Raw genomic sequence first — 14,927 nt, 5'->3', positions numbered from 1 at the left:
TGACCGTTGTGCCCGTGCTGCCCCTGCCAAATACTTTCACCAATATTTGAAGAAGACAGTGCTGAAAAAATTCGTATGAAGTACCAAAAGGCCTTCTCTAACACAACTGGATGTTAAAAGGAATCCATAAAGGTGGAAAGAACAGTTTATGCCTACTTACGTTATCCACGATGTCGCCGAATTTCACTCTTAAGCGTTCAGTGGCTATAAATAAAAGGCAATGGCTGTACCGCTATACCCAGCCGATATGGTACTTTTTTGTCAAAATAAACCTTGCGGTTCGCAGATATTTGAGGTCAGCTTTCGTCTTGCAATCAATAATATGCCATTAAAAAAGCGTTTTTGTCTTAGGAAATAGACCCTGAGAATAAAAAAAGAAAACAAGCATGCACTGCGGGAGCAGAGGCGCCAGTATGGTTCGTAGTAAAATCTGGCTTTCGAAATGCTTACCAGCACAGAAAATGTGTTCAGAAATAAAGAAACCGACACATTGTGAGAAAGCCTGTTATGGATACGTCCAGAAAACATGAGCGAGATAGATATGTACGTGTCTGAAACAACCGAAATACCTGAACAACGACACTCCGCGATTTCTCATTGCCAGGCATTGTAATCGTCAGCGGCCTTCTTTTCTTTCTCGCAATCTCTCCTTGCTCGTTTTCCAACAGGGAGTTCGACTTTCTCAGCCACGTTTGTAAGATATGCAAATGTAGCCGCAACACGCTGTGTAAAAGCGTTCTTTTTCTCAGGTGCCAAGTTCATGCGAAAACCGTTTTTTTTTTTTTGTTTTTTAGTCAAGTGCCACTGTTTATGAATAATTTCGCTTTTCCTCAACGGTGCGAAAAATGCTACCATGATAATCCCTTCCGTATGCGGCTCGGGAGCGCCGTCAAATGCACTAAAACAGTGCTTTACTCAAAGTGTACTCAATGCTTTGCTTTAAAGGACTACTTGTCTGTAGTTACATCCCAGTTTCGTTTCCTGACAAGCACAACCGTGAAACAACTGGGATCCACGGAAAATGAAAACCGAAAGCAGGACAGGCTTGAGTATTTTCGAAACGTGCGCCCGTGATTACATTGCCTCTACTGTCGTGTTCACTTTAGCTCGACTTTTGGATGTCTGGCCCCAAAGACAGCGCAGCCAAAATGTAACCGGGCACACAGAAGTTGCTCACAAAACAGGTCACGTTCCGCGGGAGCATTTTCCTCCCGTTTCTTTCTGGGGACACCTTGAATTTTTATCGTTTTCTCGCAAATATTTTAGCTGCGCATTTTTCTGTAAGGTCTGTCGTTTGCGTCGATGTTTATTTCGGGGAAAAAGCCCAGATTCAATCCAGCTCAAAGTCGCCAGGACCACGGATGAGGTCGAATGTGCGGAAAACAGAAGGGTTCGAAGTGAAGCCACCAAAACTGAAGGCCTCAGTGACTAGGACTCTGCACATTGAAACACTGCAACAAAAAAAGTGACTGCCGGATTCCAATTAGAGCAATTTTTCGCATCTAAATGTAACACTCCAGGGATTAGGGGTGCTGGGTTAAAATCCCAACAAAAAAACTTGTTTTAAATTGATGTTGTTTTGAATTGTGCATGCATTGAAGAAACTTCTCACCTAGTTTGCCTGTCATATGTGCGCGGTAAAAACGTAACATCATTTTTGTTTTTGCGAAATGAGGTGTGCTCACCCTTAAAAGCATCTATGAATGCTGATTTAAGACGCAGCCGTATAGCAGACAAGAAACTATAGGCGAAGTGTATCCATAAGTTAAAATGCTTCTTTTTCCCGCTCAATATCGAAAAAGAACCTGCTAGCTACCGAGAGCACAGCAGACCGCTAAAAAGAAAAACTGAAATAACGGACAAATTTTGGATCGTAGCAACAATGGGTTGCCTGGTAGTCTGAAATAAAGCTTGGATTGGCAGCACGTAACCTTCGAATGCTGTTGTCGCACCATTGGGAGTTTCGCTAACCAAAGCGCTCGACAAGCAAGAAATAGAATGTGTAGCTCATTAGATCAGGCATGCCCAGTAAGCAACCAAGGGTAGTAGTTCACGAGTCCATGGGCGCTCTACAGCTGTAAAATTGAAAAAAAGAAAGAAGAGGCAGCTGGAAGCAGTCGCCCCAGAGAAGTATCGTATTGAAAAGGACGGTTCAGCATATAAGCACCGTGCCAATTCAATTTATTAATTTAGGCTGTAAATATTAATGCCGTGTTTTTGTAAACATTGAACAATTTTCTTCTCAGTCAACATTTTCTGCAAGGGCACCACCTCAAGGAAAACTACCATTTCCAAACACATCCGCCAAAGATTGCTTTCAAGGTGTTTTCTGGACTAACATTTTCATGGCAACAAGATAAGGTACCTTTTAGAATATTAATTATTTTCCGAAAAATGTATCAAATATGTAATATCATCTTCATCATCATTATTATCATCATCCTCAGCCTGCCTATAGCCCCTGTATGACAAAGGCCTCTCCCATATTCCTCCAATTAACCCAATCCTCTGCGAGCTGCATCCACTTGACCCCTGGAAACTTCTTAATCTCATCCACCCACCCAATTTTCAGCCGCCCCCTGCTACGCTTTCCTTCCCTTGGAATCCAGTTTGTTGCCTTAAGCGACCATAGGTTATCCTTTCATCGAGCTACATGTCCTGCCCATGCCCATTTCTTCTTCTTGATTTCCGCTGGAATGTCATTGACTTGAGTTATTCTCCGAAACACTTTGCACGTTTTTTTATCTTTTAACGTTATCCCTACCATTTTTCTTACCATAGCCCTATGCGTTGTCCTCAACTTAAGTAGACCCTTCTTTGTTAGCATCCACGTTTCAGCCCCATAGGTAAGTACAGGTAAGATGCAACTGTTGTATACTTTCCTCTTGAGCGATACCGGTAAGCTGCTAGTCATAATCTGGGAGTGCTTGCCAAATGCGCTCAATCCCAGTCTTATTCTCCTTGTTATTTCCCTTCCAAGGGACGCATCTGCGGTTACTACCTGTCCTAAATAGACATAGTCGCCTACTACTTCCAGTGTATCGCTACCTAACGTAAACTGCTGTTCCTTCCCTAGGCTATTGAACATTACCTTAGTCTTCTGCATATTGATTTTCTACCCCACCTTTTTAATTTTCCTGTCTCGGTATCATTTTTGCAATTCCTCCACTGAGTTACTTAGCAAGGCAATGTCATTAGCAAATCGCAGATTACTGATGTATTCTCTATCTACTTTTATCCCTAACAGCTCCCATTCCAAGTCTCTGAATACTTCTAAGCAAGCTATTAATAGTACTGGGGAGATCGTGCCTCCTTGCCTAACACCTTTCTTTATGAGAATTTTGTTACTTTTTTATGCAGAATTATGGTTGCTGTGCACCCTCTATATATATCTTCCACCACTTTCAGCATGCTTTCCAGCAGCATGACACCAGATATTGCGTATAGAGGGTGGCCATTTTTTCTGGAACGATATAACATGACAACAAAAAATAAAGGCCTTGTTTAAAGGGCTCGAATTTTCTAAAGAATGTCATAAAGAACCCACAATTAGCCTTATGCTGCACAAAGAGCTACCTAGATGTTATAAAAGCACAAATGGTTAGAACATCTTCATCAATTTGGAATGGGGAAACTACCATTCCAAAAATGGTGAGATGTACTTACTAACCTGACACCCTTAATTACTTACGTGGACAGCTACAGCTGCTTTCGTTTTGAGCTATGGTAATAAAGCTTTATATATATTCTAATAAGTGGAAAATAAGCGGTACCTGAAAGCTTTGTCGAATTTGGTGCAGCGTTCAAAAGTTGATCATTAGCTTCGCATCCCCCTAAACTTCTGGAGCATGCGAGAAAATATTTTGGCTTAAACGGACATTAAGGCTGTTTTAAATTTGTTTAATTTACATTGTTTTTAAGTAAAATGGCTACATATCACATCAGTGAAGGTAGGGGTCTGACTGCGCCCCACTAATGGTGCGATTGAGTTCTGAAATTGCGCTGTTAAAACTGTTCGTGTCGTGTGCAAGCGCAGACGAGTACTACAGGGAAAGAACGCTTGTCCATGCCGGCCACTGTGACGTCATGCTGAGGAACCGGAGACAATCTAACTTGACAATCCTAAATTCACTTTTCATTCTTCCTCTTGTTTCGCGTGTCGTGGACATATAACTTACGCCTACTGAGTTTTCAACACCTAGTACATAATGAGGTTTTGTTCGGCATTCTGATGATTGAGCACCCAATCAGCGACAATGCGTTCTTGCAGGATTTCCCGTTAGATAAAATCTCGCAGCGCAGTCGGTCACTGCACTGAGGAGATATGTTCAAGCGAGCAAAACTGAGCGTTTTCTTCTCGCATACCCGCAAATTGTGATCACATTCTTGAAACTAGTTGATATACTTTGCTCATATAATTGTATAACTGCCCCATACCTTAAATATATAGGCTTACCCTCCCTCTACACTCTTTCTTTTTATTTAAAAAAAAAACCATTATCGGTTTTCTACAGCAGTTCTAATTTCTTGTTGTGAGCGCTGAAAGAAGTTCAGAAACAATTTTTTTTTTCTATGGGTTTAAACCTCGGGAGCTATCTTTAAATGTTTTCATCAATTTTTCTTAACGTAATTCGCAGCTTCCGAAGAATTATGTTCAATATCGCACCCTATTAGTTTTTTATCGCCGTTTATCTATTCCATGGTACGCAAGTAAAAGCTTTAAAACAAAATTTTTTGTGACTCCTTTTTGGCTCTAGCTGTCATCGTCCTTCTTTTCAAGTAGTATCTCGCAATATCGTAACAGTGGACCCATTTTATGGGTCGCGAGAAACAAAAAGTGGCAGCTGGCCATCATGTTTGCCGCGTTAACCCAGAGTTCCTCGAGACTCTGTTGATATCGCCAAATCGCCAAAATATCCCCTTTGTATTGCGCAGTGTCTGCGACGGGCTGCCGACACATGAAGCAGGTATATCTGATATATGATTCAATTCCACGACACCGGCGCTGCAGCATCTCAACGGCACGGGTCGAGAGTGGCATAATACATCCAATATTGCGCGCTGAGGCCAGTAGACAGGTCTCCGCCGCCGTTTGAATAGCTTACCTTGTTCCATTCTTTTACGCATGTGTCAACTTCCACCATGTGCGGACAGAAATTCTGCCAAAATTCACTTCAGTTAGGCGCCACGTTCTCCTTTCTGTTTACTTTATTGTTCACTAGGCTTTGGTGCGAACGGGAGTCTTTCAAGAAGAAAGGTATTTAAAAAAAGGGAGTCGGGCGAGGGGAATCACAGCAATTTAACTCCTTAATACCCCTTTGTGACTCGTTTCTATATATAAAATGAGTCATGCAGCGAGTCGGTGGCGGCAACCCACTACGCTGCGGGCGTCTGACCCCCCATGTGGCCCTAACTGAGTCACGGAGATGGCATGAAGGACTTGACGCTGAGCTGAAACATAATCGGAAAGCAAAGCCTTTCGAAGGAGTTTATAAAAAGGAAAAAGAAAAAAGTAAATTCATACAGGTCATACTTCTAACAGCACAACTTATTTATCTGATTCTTAAGCTCACTTTTTTATGAAAATTTACTGATCGAAGTTTTATTACGCCTCTTATGATTCATTACAAACCACAATCACGTAATACCTGGCGATCGATAGATTTGGGTTGCGTTGAAATCAAGTGATATGACAACATTAACTGTACGTTCCCGCATACCCGTTGCTGTAGACATTCACTCTGCTAAGCATAAATGGAGGTTTTAAATAATTAAAACAGAAGCCTAAACTAAACACCAAAAAAATGTATTAATCCAATATTTTCTGCTTTTTCACGCTATCCTAGTGGATGCGAAAGTTTGTGTAATGTCCAGTACGTCATTAAAAAAAAAACAAAGAAAAAACGTTGGTGAGTACTAACACGTTTCATTTCATTACATTTTATTACCTTAAAGACCCCTTTCAGGGTATTACTTAAGGGGTGGGTAAACAAATAAGTGAGATTTATAATGTTCGAATATCTGAAGTTATAGTAGCCCCGAACATCGGTGGGCAGGTGATGGCAGCAATGACGTAGCGAAGTTCGTTCCAGTCGACGGCTGTTCGGGGAAAAAATGAGCCATCAAATGTGGCGGTTCTACACAGTGGTCGTGCAACATAAAAAGGATGCGCATTGCAGTGGGATATGCGTGAGGACGGGGTTATGCAGGGCGGATGATTGAGCGAACTATGAAAAAGCTAATGAGAAAGATGGAGGCTAAATATGCGACGACGGGCGCTAAGGCTCATAAGATCGGATTGAAGTTTTAATGCTTTTACGCTGGTATTAAACAAGTAATCAGAGTGAACTAATCTTACAGCGCGATTATAACGTGCGCTAATAATGCACAGCAGATTGGAGTTTTTTTTTCTATTTCGAATTTTCGGAATATGACCGCTGTGGCCGCGGTCGTACCCGTGGTCTTTGGAACCGGGAGCCGAATGAAAATCACAAGAGGGTGAGGTACAGACTACGAAGCATGTAGCGTATTTAAAAATTCATTTCTGGGTACCTTGCAAATGCATGCATTTAGAGGTTCTTCTGACTGCACAAAATATTTTAATACGTGCTTTGAGAACCATAGCTTTACTATTTTACATCTAACATTTATTTTAAAGTTGCTTCTATTCGTTTTTTATTGCATATAACTACGCATTCCTTATGAAAGCATCACAGATGGTGCCATGCTAGATGTGAAGCAGCAGATGCAGCGTACACAGCTACACAATAAATAAGGATGCATCATAGCATAAACAATTTGAGCAAGCTTTAGAGAATAGAAATGGGCATCCCTGGTATGCTGTCATTTATTTACCCTTCATCTCCTGCTTGGGCATGTAGGCATGTCCACAGTATTTCATAAATAAATAAATGTAAATAACTGCTTATGTATGAGCGGGACTTCAGATCGAGGCGAGCTCTAGGCAAGTAGGCATTCAGTGATCACTGAACTCGTAACGCAGCTGCTGTTGGTTAATGTTGGTTTTCGCTTGTTCCGAACAATACCGTAGCCGTCCCTGACTAAAACGTTGCTGATAACAGGTACAGTAGTGCCTGACTGAAACACGCTAATTGAACGCTAATCTTTATGCATGCTCTTGAGCGTTGTACCTGCGCCCCGCTTAATATAGTTTAGTCAAGATAATTTGAGGATACGTTTTTTTTTGTAAGCATTAAAATATTCTATTACTACAACAATTTATGTTGCCACAAAGGCGCATGGTAAAATACTGCCCAAAATTATGATGTGAGACAAGGGTGGGATTTGTGTACCGAATCTAAAGGGGAATGTTAAGAGAAAGGCTCGCTTCACCTTAATGCGTAACTTCAATGAAAAGGTATCTTTCCCCCTGGTAGTGCTTCCTGATCTGAAGTCATTGCTTCTGTGGCGACTTGCTTGAGCAAAGCCACAAGAGAACTGTTCTTTTAAATTTGGGGGGAAGCATAGAAAATCAGAGCTGTTTGCTTGAACCTTGTTTTTGATTTTCCCAGTACCTGAAATTATCTTATTTTTTGTCACGTTTCAGCTCCGTCAACAGGGTGCTGCAAGTGCTGCTGCAGGCTGCTGCAGGCATCGAATAACACGAGAAGACTGTAAAGAAAATTTGGCTCAATACACATTGCCACAAACATCTTTACATATGGCTGTGAAGGTGAGAGCTGCAAAAGCATGGTGACATGCCTCAAAAACTCAGAAAGAACTTTGTTGCCTGCTTCATCTTCGACATAACATCACACCTCAAATAAATCGTTAATCTGCGCTCACCTATGGATATATTAAGCATCTATAGGGAATCACAGAAATCTAAGTTGTTTCCTCAAAATTTATTCTTGATGTTCCCAGTGAGTGCTAGGACCTTATTTGGCCGTCGTGTTTCACATGTTTCAGGTCTGTGAACAATGTGTCCCAGTGTGCTCCCTCAAGCAAACAATTCTACAAGAATGTACATGAACTTTGGTTGAATTCATTTTGCCGAAAACACATTTATGCATGGCTCCGAAAGATGACTGTTGTCTGGCTTTTCTTTAACATGACCTCACATCTCAATTAAGTAGTAAATCCGGGCTTAACATGACCTCACATCTCAATTAAGTAGTAAATCCGGGCTGACCTGATTATATATTTAGCTTTCCTTGTTACCAAACCACATGGTTGAGTCTCTTTTTGATTTCATGTAGAGCTGAAGTTCATTTCTTCCTCTTCAACTACATGAGCTGAAATGTGTTTTTATATAGAACGAAATGCGAATAAAATAATTGAATCAGACAATGCGCAGTGTTCTGCTGCACAGTTAATGTTAGTCTATCCTGTGATGAGGTTCCAATTGTTACTGTGGACTTTGGACTTTTTTTATATTTCGTGGACTCCGCTTACTGAATCAAATGTCAGAATCAGTGTCATTATTAAGGAAAATAAACCATTTGCAATATGAAACAGTGCAGCAAGCAGTGAGAACAAAGGAAAGCAAAGTCTAGGCCTTTAGCATGCGGTCAGAAGCAGATTTAATATGATCTATGTCACTTACACTATGCAGCTGTCTTATATTTTGCCAACACTTATGTCATGTCCGAAGTTATATGTTGTTAGATTGGGGATTTATACTTAAGCATTATGTAAGTTGCAACCTGTGTTTTGTTGCCAACCACTGTTACATTTGAAGTAAAATACCTTGTATTTAAAATAGGTGTGTTAGTCTTTATGTAGGCTTCCTGGTATTTCCCTGTAAGGAACACGATTTGAACAATTAGACAAAGAATGCCCCTAGCCTCACAGAAATTGATGCAAAAAGGAAAAGGGCAAACAGGGATGCTGGAAATATGTAGCATGAAAACTCAATCTACTGAAGAGTAATCTTAATGTGCAGTTTTGAATGAGTCAACAGCTTCTCTTCTTCCATTATTCTAAAACTTAAATTTCCTGTCTGACTTTTAACCTGCCTTAGTCAATAACGTTTTCAGTGCATGTGACTTGTTGCAGAAAGCATCGGCTTCCATTCAGACATTGATATCCTGGCGCTCCTGTTGCGTCATTGAAGACTGTTTTGAGGGGCTTGAAAACTATTTTTACTCTGAACAGCCGTAGTTTTTGCCTCAATATGAAGATTTTCATTGCAGTACTGTTTAATTGCGATATATTTCTAACATTGAACAGAACATAAAACACAGGTAATGTGCTGTGTCATCAATGTGTTTATTTTCAGGCGGAGGTAGCAAGCACATTTGAAATAGATTCCATTTCTGTTACTGAAACTCTCAACCTCACCAAAAAACAGACAAAAGAACGTAGAAAAGAATAAAGACCCAACTGATAAAAACTTCCACACCATGACAGAGCGCCAGCAAGCAAAAAGCTCTCGAAATTGAGAAACATTTGAATGATATTTCAGAGCTTTTAAGGTCGGCAAAGAGGTTAACATTCCAAAACTGAAGTTCAATGAAATTTCTGTTCAAGGAAAACCAACAGTATGGTAATTGCTAGGTTCACTTTATGGTTTAAGTCACATGTTGTGTTATACCCCTGTCACACAAACACTTTCAATCCTCATTGAACTCGATCTGCATTGAGGTTTTCAAGAAGGATTGAAGCATCCGGTGCTACACGGTCAATTTCAATGAGCTTTCAGAAATTTCCTTCGTGTGCGCTAGGTGACGCCAAATGTTCTGCCGACAGCCAAAGCATGGTAGCGCGGTTGTCTCTCGTCTGCTGTCGTCTGCTGTCGTCTGCGATCAGTAGTAAGGAGTCTCAAAAAGAAACGCGAGATTGGGGTAATGATTGCGCGATTTCAGAATTTCGGCGCACACAGTAGCATTTCGCTTTTGGCGCCTCAGATCACCTAATCTACCTTTCCAGTAGTCAATGAGTGCTGCAGTTTCTCTTTCGCTCCCCAGTTTCTGCGCCGATGCAGTCGAAGAGGACACCTTCTTTGCTTTAACTGGTGGGGGACCATGGCGTCGAGATTATAAAATTTAACTCAATATAAACATGCTTAATGTTCTATGAATTCTCTAACAATGTTTTAGAAATATTCTATCATGCCTTTTATACATTTGTGTGTTATTATTTGCGGTTCTGTTCATTCATTTATTTTCAAATTTTAGAGCTCACTGATGACGAGGGTGTCGATGACCGCTTTCGAATGTGCTTGAAATCTCAAGAGCTATTGAGAAAGTAGTTTGAACTCAAGCAGGCTCGAGCTCGATTGCACTCGAGAATTGCCGTGTTACAACCTCGATCTGCATTGAGTTGTATGCAGATCGAATTCAATGAGGACCAAAATTGTTCATGTGACAGGGGTATTATTCAGCTTCTGGAGTAATCTACCGTGCACTGCAAATAACATTAAAAAAATCATTGTACTTGTGGATTTGTTCTTCCCTGTGTTTTTCTGTTTTTATCTGTAGGTTGTTGGAGAAACATGAAAATGGCAGCACTGTTTAATGACGTTCTCCCTTTTTCAAAGCCTAGTCTTCAGAAGGATGTTTAAGCTAAGGTTGCATGACGCAGACACGCATGAAACTCTGAAACAGCTCAAAACGGTGGACCAGTATGAGTGGGCAATATGACCACTCCTTGAAAGGACTCCTATATACTTCTTAAAGGGTTAGCAGGGCACCCGCCCCAACTAGGAATCCCCTGACACGTTCACGGGAGTCGTCCGGCGCTCATCAAATGCAATGTGACTCCAAAATGAGGGTCATTTCGCTGTGCCAATGGGGTACTGCTGAACCCATGAAGCGTTGCCAGCTGACCAGCTTCAAGGAGACAACGCGGCGATTTTGTAAATTGTCAATGGGATTCCACAAGGCAGAGCCTTTTCATTCTAACAATGGGAGTCATGCTGAACCTCTGAAGAGCCGCTGTATGACAACTCTGAATGAGGCAATGCTGCGATTTTGCACGGTGTCGCACTGACTCGTTTCCTACTATTGGGGGTTCGTTATGGTTTTGGCTCGGAGGGAGTCACTGGATACCCTCAAAAGGCATCATTTAGGTGGCAATTTTTTATCTCCCCAAATGGCGTCCCCTGTCGCCCTCTTTTTGTCTTAGAGTGTAGATAAACACAATTGTAATAATGGCCAAGAAATATCCAGTAGCCTTTACTAGACAAAGTACCAATATATAGAGATGGACGTTAATCATCGAGCCACGCAGCAACTAATGATGGAGTAGGAAAAGCTGGGATAATAAATGCCAATTACAACATCATCTTCACTTTTAATTGTGCTGAAACAGGTCAGCACGAACGTGACTTGTACGACAGAGACGTCCTTAACGTGATACACAGTTGACTCCTCAATGTGAAATATAGGAATGATAGATTTTAATTATTGTTTGAACGGAGCAAGAGTGGAGCAAACATTGCATATATGAACATCTAGAAGACCGAGTCTTCGAAGACCATCAATTTCGCACGTCGACAGCCGCATCTGACCCACATACATGCAAGTCGAAAGATCTCTGTGCCAATGCTCCATTGTCGCCTTATGTGCCACACGTTTTCACACTTGCCCTCATATATCTCAGAAGAGCCGTAGCATGATTAGCCTCTTCGGGAATGACATATGGAGGGGAGGTGTGTGTCGCTGTAGGCAATCAATCTGGCTCTGCTGTTAAGTGGGAGTGAGGACCTCTTGCAAGGGCCGCAGGCACAGAGAGAATGGCCAGACTTTTCATGTAAAGTGAAGGCTTCGCCTTTCAGTGGCACCATTTATAATGATGCGTACACTTTCATTTTAATTTTCCACGCTCTGTTTCATTACCGCTGCCATCGGAGAGCACTAGTGCAATTCATGGCAACGCCATAAGCCTGTAATTTTTATCACGTTGCCTTTGCTGTGTAGGTCCTGAAACAACTACCGCCAAACTCAACACAGTCATATTCTGTGCTTAAACAACAACCTCTTTCTCATTACTGATCTGGTTTGGTTTTTGCGGTTTAAAGCCCCAGAGCGAATTAGGCTTTTAGACATGCAGGTGCCATAGCAGAAGGCTCCAGAAAGTTCCACCACCTTGGGTTCATTAACGTGCACTACACGCACAGCACACAGAAGTCATCCTTTACACCTCCATCTTCCTCATATATTTTGGTGAATTTGAAAACTAAGTTCTGCTTTGCGTTTGCGCTCGTGTCTTGTGCTGTCCCTTTGAATTTTACGTTTACGTTTTACGTTTGATTCGAGACAAAGTAACCGAGCTTAAAGCTTTTCTGATGTGCCAACCGTTAACTTCTATGTACATATAGCCGTAAATTTCTTAGAATTACAAATGGTCTTATAGTACGTGTTGCGGCATTTCTCTTGTACTGATTATGGTCCGAACATTTAGCTCTCGTTTCTCTGAATCTGCATTGGTCTTCACCTTCGCGTTTCTCTTTACCCTTTCTCCACCAAAAAAATATGTCTAACATTAGCGCATTTCACCCCTACTATGTCTCCTGTACTAAAGCCCAATTATTATGAGTTTGTGTATTCGGAAAGGCTTATCCCCCGCAATTTAAATACTAAGAAAGAGGGGTGAGTATTTCTTATTGCTCTGTATTTCAGTAAATATTTACCGAAATGTATTTAACAGTTGCACTTTCAGTTCCCATTGTCCGTCACCGTTCCGTATACCAATGCAGATGGACATCCCGATACGGCACTATTGTAATACTACCAGGGAAGTTTCAGAAATTATAGTGTGTTGTAAGCGTCACTTGAGAAAAATATCATGTTTAAAAGCACTGGCTGTGATAGTGACTTTTAATTTACTACCTCCAATAACAATAATGCGGAGGGCAGCACATGAGCGCACATGTTACTCTAAGTTTCCTATTTATCTGCACCTTTTTATGCCACTAGAACATAGGACAGCATGCATGCATTCCTTCAGTGGAATAATCTGGGCGTTACACCCATTAACCACAATGCTGTACACTATATTTTCTCATATCAGTTCTCCATCTCAGCTATAGACGTGAATTGACCACACATTAATAGATTGCGGTTCTTCTATTCACTTTAATACTTTCTCTCTCAAGACGTCCTACATTTCAAGGTTTCCTTGCAAAAACGGCAACAAAGATTTGTGGTATTTTCTATAAGACATTCTTTGTAATGAGGGACAATAACATTATAGGCATGTAAAGATCATAATTTGAACCGTACATGCGTTCAGTGGAGAAGAGTGCGGAACTTATGTGAAGACTATATCTGAATCCTCCAAGTCATGATTATCTGCCTGAACATTCATACGTATCAGTAGAAGAAGTAATAAATATCATCATCAGCAGCAACATGGCTATACGCACTGCAGGGCTAAGGCCTCTCCCATATTTCTCCGATTAACCCGATCCTGTGCTAGCTGCATCCACTTGATCCCTGCGAACTTCTTAACCTCATCCGCCCACCTAACGTTCTGCCGCCCCCTGCTGCGCTTTCCTTCTCTTGGAATCAGGCTGTTACCTTAAGCGACCATCGGTTATCCTTCGCGCTACATGTCCTGCCCATGCCCATTTCTTTTTCTTTATTACCAATAGAATAACAGTGGCGAGTTATTTCTCTTACTCATTCTGCACGATTCCTAACACTTAATGTTATCCCTACCATTTTTCATTTCATAGCCCTCTGCGTCGTCCTCAACTTACGCAGAATAAATATAGAAGGCACTACAAATGCGGAGAATAATTATTCTCCCGACTAATTATTAGGTTATTGTTGTGTGCACATATTTGAAATAAGAAGAATATCATTGCCTTATTATCTTTTATTTGTGTCCGGTGTGTCGTATACGCAGTTCTTAACATAATTCCGGCATGCCATCACATAGTTTTTGGTCCGATATTTAGTAACTGCGAGTACCTTGCTGCCCCAGCTATGCAGCGCTCGCCATGGCCGGCGTAGATTTCGTTTTGGCACATAGGCTCCGTTAATGGCAGCAGCGCCGGATAAATGCTTCACAATCTTTAAATGTGTCAAAACAGTATCATTGCCGCGAAGGATCCGGCTCAGTGAAAAGCAGCTGCGGCTGGCTGGCCAAACAAGGGTGCCCACGCTGCCCTATAGAGGCGTGCACTGCTTGCGGGGACACGGTCTTGCCAGGTGTACATAACTGAAATATAGTTCTGCCCTTGTATTTTATTTACCTAGTAATGTGTGCCGTTACGATCACAAGTGAGCTGTTCTCTGAAGGCAGATTCGCGACGCTGTCTCCCAAGGGCGCCAAGAGATCCGAAATGTTTGCGCGCGTCTTTTTTTCTGTACGAGGTAGTCCAGATCGCCTGTGGCAACCTGTGTTGGTGCGAACGCACTCTTATAATATCACAATCACCGACCAAGACTCTTGCCGGATGTTTCATGTTCGCGCTCTTGTTTAACAGTGATGCCCATCACGGCAGATTCTAAACAGTCGATCATGAATCCGGATACTCGGGTGCAGTAGCCGAACGCCTTAATCACTGAGCAGTTATGGTTGGTGAGAGTCGGTTGCAAGAATTATTCGCAGTTAGCATTTGGTAAAAATAGTATTAAGGATAAGTGACATCATCACAGCCTATACAAGCAACTGCAGCTTCAAATTAGGTGTGGTTTCGCACTAAACTCGATCGTTTAGCAAAGCTAGCCACGAACCAATTTTCATAATGCATAAAAAATAATGAAGATCGCAAAATTTCCTGTTAAACGATAACTGTGAATAACATGGGGTTTACACGGTGCACAAATGTTGATCTGTCAACAACAAAAAATAAAGACCATGAAGATTTTTCACCTTTACTTATTGTTATTTTGGTTGCATATATCCTAACCTAGTTCCTCTATATATACTATTTATTTCGAAACATCGCTCTAATACTGAAGCAAAGGCACGGTGCCAGTTTTCAAAGCTTGGCCAGATCGTTTATTCCATTT

The sequence above is a fragment of the Amblyomma maculatum genome, chromosome 6 (genome assembly GCF_055883805.1).
Source record: "Amblyomma maculatum isolate TAMU_Amacu chromosome 6, ASM5588380v1, whole genome shotgun sequence".
Classification (NCBI taxonomy): domain Eukaryota; kingdom Metazoa; phylum Arthropoda; class Arachnida; order Ixodida; family Ixodidae; genus Amblyomma; species Amblyomma maculatum.
Note: the sequence above shows the minus strand (reverse complement) of the source record.